Genomic DNA, 6,000 nt, shown 5'->3' with positions numbered 1-6,000 from the left:
ATAGGCTTTCCTCTCTAGCTTAATCAACTGAAATGAGTTCTCTGAGCACCTATTGAGAACCTAGAGCCCTGCTCAGCAGCACAAAGGCAGGGCCAAACAGAAACTAACTTCAGAGACACCCCTTCTTCTTTGAAAGACAGCAATTTTCAATGAATTTTCAAATAAAATCACGTACAAGTGTTCACCATCACCATGTACTTTCTTTTAAACGTTTTATAAAGCTCTAGAGCTCTGCACAATAATCATATGCATATCAAAAGATTACTAAGCAGTAAAATTTGTAAAGAATGAGATATTATATAAGAAAATTGAATAAGAAAATCGATAGCAGTCAAAAACATTTTATTAGTCGACTATTAAGTTCTGCCTTTGCAAAAAGAAATGTTATAATAACGTTTTTATTTGTTCAAGTAAAATCCGCCTGACATTCTCACAATAGTTTGGGAAAAGAAAGTCCATATCCCCTTATATTTATCGTTTCTCAAACATAGCTTGGATTCTTCATGAGCAATTCATCTTTCACATGAAAAGTAAATGATATCTGCAAATAAGTTTATTGCAAAATTATGTTACCTACTAAATCTTTCTAATGGTATATCGGCTATCCCCAAAATAAAATGAGTGAGATTTGCTGCTTTCCTTCGATTTTTTTTTTTTTTTAACTTCAATAATGTTATTTTAGATGCAAATGGAATATCGGTTTTTCTTTAGACATTTTGAGGTTTGCTTGAAGACCTGCTGGATGGATCCTTTTACAAAAGCTACCTGTGGGTCCATCCTGGGCCTCACATTAATTTCACAGATGCCAAGTATCCAGGGCTGCACGGAGCAAAGGCGGGCAGAGCCGGGGGAGCAACGTGTAAGATAGCAATCATCGGGTCTATTACCGTGGTTCCAAATCGTCCAGGCCGGCACTCAGGATTCTCAGTAATTCCCTCGATAAGCGACAAGTTGATGGGGCAGGAGGTGGGGAGGAAAGTGACCCTGGAAGCGGAGTGTTGGTTTTACACCCGCTGGGTATCTGTTACAAGTGTATTTCCTCTGGCGCCAGCAGGTATTTCGAGCAAGCATCCACAGGGATCCCCGAGGGGAAGGATGGAAGTGGGGAAAACAGAACAGTACGTTTGGGGATCAAAGTTTTAAAGATCTCGAAGGAAATCGGCAAGATCCGGACTGCTTGGCTCAAAGGCTTCAAGTAGGATGCAGAAGACATTTCGAATTTCTGAGGCTTAGAGCTGCCGGGAAAGGGGGCGGAAAAGTAGGGAGTAAATAAGATCCCAGAGGCGACATCTTCGCACCGGGCCAACGAGATAAAACCAGAGAAGATGAGAGGCTTTGCCCTGGCTCTTTAACTTGAGGACCCCAGAAAGCAACTCCAGCCCGCAGATTGTGCCAGCTTGCTGCGACCACGCCCAGTGGCCCCACGTCGCAGAAAAGGAGGCTGAGGCTCCCGGACCGGCCAGGGTCCGGACGTGCAGCAGAGGCCTCAGCCAGTCTTCCCTGGAGGTCTGGAAGGGAGAAACATTAAAGCTCGGCTGCCTGCTGAAGCGCTCAGCAAAAGTGACTGCGATTTATTTGGATTAGTCACTATAAAGGTCTGGGGAGACAGCTATTTATCCGATGCCGGGCCTTGACAAATTGACTGGGCAGTGCAAGAGGGGACAGTCGCTCTGACCTCCGGCCGTGCTGGAGCGGAAAGCAGGATCCTCCCACCTGCTCCTGATCCAAAGGGCCGCGCGCTGGCGCGGAGGCGCGTCTCCACCTGCGGCCGCGCGGCGGACCCTGCCCTCCAGGATGCCCTCTCTTGGCTGGAGGGTTCGGGCTGCTGCTGCCTGTAGGCCCTTCAGAGATTTTTCGCTCACTCTGGCGGCACCTTCTCACCAGGTTCTAGGAAGGTCATCAAATCTGCGATCTGGCCGGGTTGCCCTACAGGTGACCTACACTAGAGGGTCCACCTTGCTAAAAATCATTTGGTCTGGCAGGACCCGGGTCATATATCAGAGAGGTCGTTTAGAAGTCGTTTTTTTTTTTTTCTTTCTCAAACACTGACAAATGATTCGAACCTGAAATTTAATTCCACTTAATATGGAATGCGACCATAATGTACTTACTGGTTCTTAATTGAAAATAACTTAGACCTTGGTGTCACCGAGTCTGCAGTAGACCCTCTACAACAGCATACAATCCTTGCTTTTACAGCTCACACACCTAACGAGAAAAGGACAAACCACCGCCAAATTCATTTTTTTCTACATTTCTAAACTTAATTTCTCCTAATTTTTTTCTGTCTTTAATATATAGAGCTACGTTACAGTTCTTTAAAAAGACATTCGTACTAAATACTGACCAACAGATAAATAGGTAAATTTCTGATTCGAAATACAACCAAAAGAAATATTTTACCTAACAGTATATTACTTTTAATGAAATTTATTGTTGCCTCGGTTTTAAGGCCAATGCTGTATTATCAGGTAATGCAAAGATGTAAGGCTAGATATTTAATATGTAATTTTGAACAGGAACTCGAACTATTGGTGTCAAGTAAACCTGATCACTTCCTTTCAGGATCTAAAAAGGCTCTTTTTGGACAATCGCTTTAAAAAAAATCCTTTGCATCAAGTGGCGATGTTGATTTCCTTCATTGTTTGCCTATATTTTGGTTGAAGACAAACTTGAGACTGGGAGAGTAATTTGAATAAATTCTTTCTTATTCAGTAAAAGAAATCGGATCCCTTCAGTTAAAAAGATGAAAGTTCAGTATACCCAGAAGATGAGGATTTTACCCCTTTTGATGGAGACTATTTGAACCTGAAAATTTTGCGTGGCTATCTATCTTGCTAAAAGTCAGGGCGAGATAAAGTGTAATCTGGCTCTGATTTCTGCTGGAAAGAAAACATTGAAATGACTGCTCATTTATCACTGTGCCCACCCTCCCCCTCTTCCACCCTGGTTTAATTGACAATGTAACACCGAGCTGTTTGTGTCTTCTCTTGACTGTTGGAAATGAAACCAACCCCGCTGAAGGGAGAGGTCTAAATTATTGGGTTTAGCACGTAAAGAAATTGTAAGGAAAAATGTACAAAAAATGATTGTAAAAACACTACCATCACCAAGAGCACTGGAGAACCACCCTAATTCTGTGATGACCTGTCAGATTTTTTTTTTTTTTCCTTGTCTGGCTGCTTGCTTAATTTGCATATATAGGTCCTTTGATCAGATCATTTGTTTCTAAACCAGATAATTATTTTAGCCAAATACACATAGCATTTATTTCCTCTAAAGAGATGCTTAAAATCACAAAAGAAAAGTCACTATGCATACATAATAAAATTCAGTCTCAACAGTAATCATTTATTTAATATTAAAGCAATAATAAGATATTTTTCCAAAGGTCTGATCAGAATTTCTTTAAATGGGAATACCCAGTTTTGACAAGAATCTAGTGAAACAGCTACTCCCAAATACTGCTTGAGAAAGTGTAAATTAGAACAACCTAAGAATGTCCAAAAGACATTTTAAAGATTGTACCTTTTAACTTAGTAATTCTACCTTGGTGAATTTATTCAATGGAAAGAATTAAGGATATGTGCAAAGATTTTATTTAAAGAACATTCATGATAACAAAAAAAAAAACTGGAAACAAATATATACAACATGAAAACTCATTTTGCCATTTAATTATGTCATTTAAAAAATGTTAACGTAAGATAACAAAATGGATTGTTATAAAATATAATTTATTTTTTGTAAAAAATATATTCATTGTAAAGGTTTGGGAAGATATATGTGACAGTGGTTTATCACAGGACAGTGGTATTCTACCTTTTTGTTCGAGTTTTATTATGTACATATATATAAATTTTAAAATACAAAAACATTATACGATGGAAAGTCTTCCCTTTCATATCATCTGTCCGTGTTGCTATTTAAATTGTTTGCTTTGTTTATATTGGTTTTTGTCATTCTTAATCAGTTTTTAAAAAATGGGTCCCTTTTCTATCATGTTTTTAAATATTTTTCTTATTCGAAACCTGTCTTTTGATTTTGTTTATATTTAAAATGTATACATAAGCACATTTATCAGTCTTTTCTTTCATGGCTTTCAGGTTTTAGTTTTCTTGGAAAGCCCCTTTCATACACACACACACACACGCATAAACACACTCTATTTTTTTTAAAGTTTCTCACTTTTCTTCTAGTAGTTTTATAGATTTATTTTTTACTTTTAAATCTTTTGTCCATTTAAAACTTATTAGGGTTCGAGTAGTGAAATAGAGATATAGCTTATTTGTCCTAACATAGTTTATTAAGGAATGTATTTTTTCATGGATCCGAAATATCACATTTTCCAGAAATTAAATTTTCATTTCTATCTGACTCCAAACCTAACTGTGCTATTCTGCCTTCATAGGTACCCATTTCTCTCCAGCGGCCAGTTCACTGAAAGAAGACAGGGGCCAAAATAAATTAAGGAATGCTTTCTGCTTAAAACCTGTCCATTTGATAGTCAACAAACTCAATTCTTTTATTTGGAGCACAAATTTAAATCTATAAAATAGCTTAAGTTAGATAGATGCCTAAGTTCAAAATGTGCGTGACACAAAAGGAGAGGAAAAAAAAAAAGCCCATCCAACATTATAGCTGCTGATTTTCAGTTTGCAAGTATAGCCCGCTGTCCTAAACAGTATGCTGTGGCTAACTAAACAGCTTACATTCCAACCTAATGAATAAAATAGAGATGAAGATGAACAAGAGGTATGTGAATAGTAAAGTCTTCAGGGCTTTGTATGTTAGTTGGCACATGAAAGGTTCTAATAAACATTTGCCTAATGAAAAAAGAAGACTGAAGGATGGACAACAGGCATGGGTTGTTACAGGCGTTCACAGCATAATTTTATACATTTGAGGAGAGTACTGCTTGGACAGGAATAATCCCTGTTGTCTGTACTTTGTATATTGATCAGTTTATTGATTTTACGGTTTTATTAAAAGCAAACACTATTATAAAACTAATCATCAAAACCTGTAATTTAACAAAAATTTTTAACCGTTTCACTAATGATTTTAAATTATACTTTATTGAAATTCTCACATTTAATTGAAATCACAAATCTAATACATTAGATATATGTAAACACTTCAAACAAGTCACACAAATGATCACAATAATTATAAAACTTCTCACTAAACTTAAATGGATTAAAATGCATTAATACTTTAAATTTAAATTTGCCCCTTCATCATTTCTATACTTATTCTCATTTTTAAAGTAATTTTCCAGGTTCTGGACAGACAATATTCAAAATATTAACAACTTTTACTGTTGACCAAGCCCAACTGAATGCCTACAGTACTGAAGCAAGCTCGGAAGCTCCCCCACCCTCCTGCCACTTCAGGTGTCCCAGGTATAAACTCTTTAGCAGCTAAGTCAGGAGAGATCTGTAGAAGTACAAGGGAGGATTGAGGAGGAATGTGGCAAAGTTAGAGTATTTATCAAACTGAATGGAAATATTTTAATTTTAACCACTGTATAGCCATCGCTATACTTATCAGCTGAATATCAGCCCTCTTACAATAATATTACAAGACTCAGAGAAGAAAGTGTCTTTTCTCAGACCAGCCAAGGTTAATTTGGGTTATTGACCAACTAACTGATCAACTCTATGGGGCATAGTGTCTGTTTACGCCATCCAAGATGACTTGAAGCCTAACCAAAGATGATCTGATTATACTTCTTTTGATGGCTAGACTGAGACCACCATAATTTTTGGAAAGAATACAGGCTCTGACAGATAAATTTAGATCTCTCACAACCTTATTTTTTCTATTTGATGCTTGTATTTTAGGGTTATTTTTTTTTTTAAGGTTTTGCTTTATCATCATTATAAAACCTTATTTGCATCCTTTTGCCTAACTTGGGTCTGGACTAGTTTGATCAGACTGGAAGCCTTTGAAAAGTCTGGTTCACTGTAATCCCAATTCTTCCTTCTCATCGATCAC

Source organism: Pteropus alecto, unplaced genomic scaffold, assembly GCF_000325575.1.
Source record: "Pteropus alecto unplaced genomic scaffold, ASM32557v1 scaffold185, whole genome shotgun sequence".
In the NCBI taxonomy this organism is placed as follows: Eukaryota; Metazoa; Chordata; class Mammalia; order Chiroptera; family Pteropodidae; genus Pteropus; species Pteropus alecto.
The sequence above is the reverse complement of the archived record's forward strand: the minus strand, read 5'-3'. Positions refer to the sequence as shown.